This window comes from Mastomys coucha, unplaced genomic scaffold (assembly GCF_008632895.1).
Source record: "Mastomys coucha isolate ucsf_1 unplaced genomic scaffold, UCSF_Mcou_1 pScaffold20, whole genome shotgun sequence".
NCBI classification, from domain to species: domain Eukaryota; kingdom Metazoa; phylum Chordata; class Mammalia; order Rodentia; family Muridae; genus Mastomys; species Mastomys coucha.
In genome coordinates, this window is record NW_022196903.1 from 142,250,027 (window position 1) to 142,250,642 (window position 616).

The following is a 616-nucleotide window of genomic DNA, read 5'->3' on the forward strand; positions in this document are numbered from 1 at the left end:
GAAGAGAACTTGAATGCAGTTCCCCCCACTATCACAGACAATACAGTTGAGTTTACCACTTTTGGGGAAATCTCAGGGGCCAACATATCCAAGTGCAGTGGCTAAGCTTCTTACTGGAAAACACTTCCTGATCACAGCATCTCTCTCTCTCTCTATCTCTCTCTCTCTCTCCCTCTCTCCCTCTCTCCCTCCCTCCCTCTCCCTCCCCCTCTCTTCCTCTCTCCTCTTTTTTTTCTCTCTTTGTCTCTTTGTGGGTGTGGGTATATATGAATGTGTGGGAGGGAGGGAAGGAGAGAGAGAGAGAGAGAGAGAGAGAGAGCACAAGCAGGCACACAGGAAACAGTGGAACCATTTAGGAAGGGGAGCCTTGGGTAATAAATCCACCTGGTCCCTCCATCTTGCCATCATGTTAGCATCCATCACAGGCCCAAGAGATCCTGGACTGAGGCCTCCAAAACCGATAGCCAAAATCAATCCTCCTTCCTTTCTCTGTTTATCTCAGGTACTTTGTCACAGGAATGAACTGATGACTAACAAAGTTTCCTTCCCATCGTACTAGAGACTTACAGTCACCTCTAATTTTTCTAATAGATTTCTTCATGCTAGTGGACTGGGG

General features: G+C 47.2%; 1 non-coding gene across 1 annotated transcript; it reads right to left on the reverse strand.

Annotated features, from left to right (window-relative positions):
* On the reverse strand, positions 1-156 carry LOC116100231. The gene has a single exon (XR_004122551.1). It is a non-coding gene; the product is annotated as a U1 spliceosomal RNA (small nuclear RNA).
* Positions 157-616: the final 460 nt, after the last annotated feature.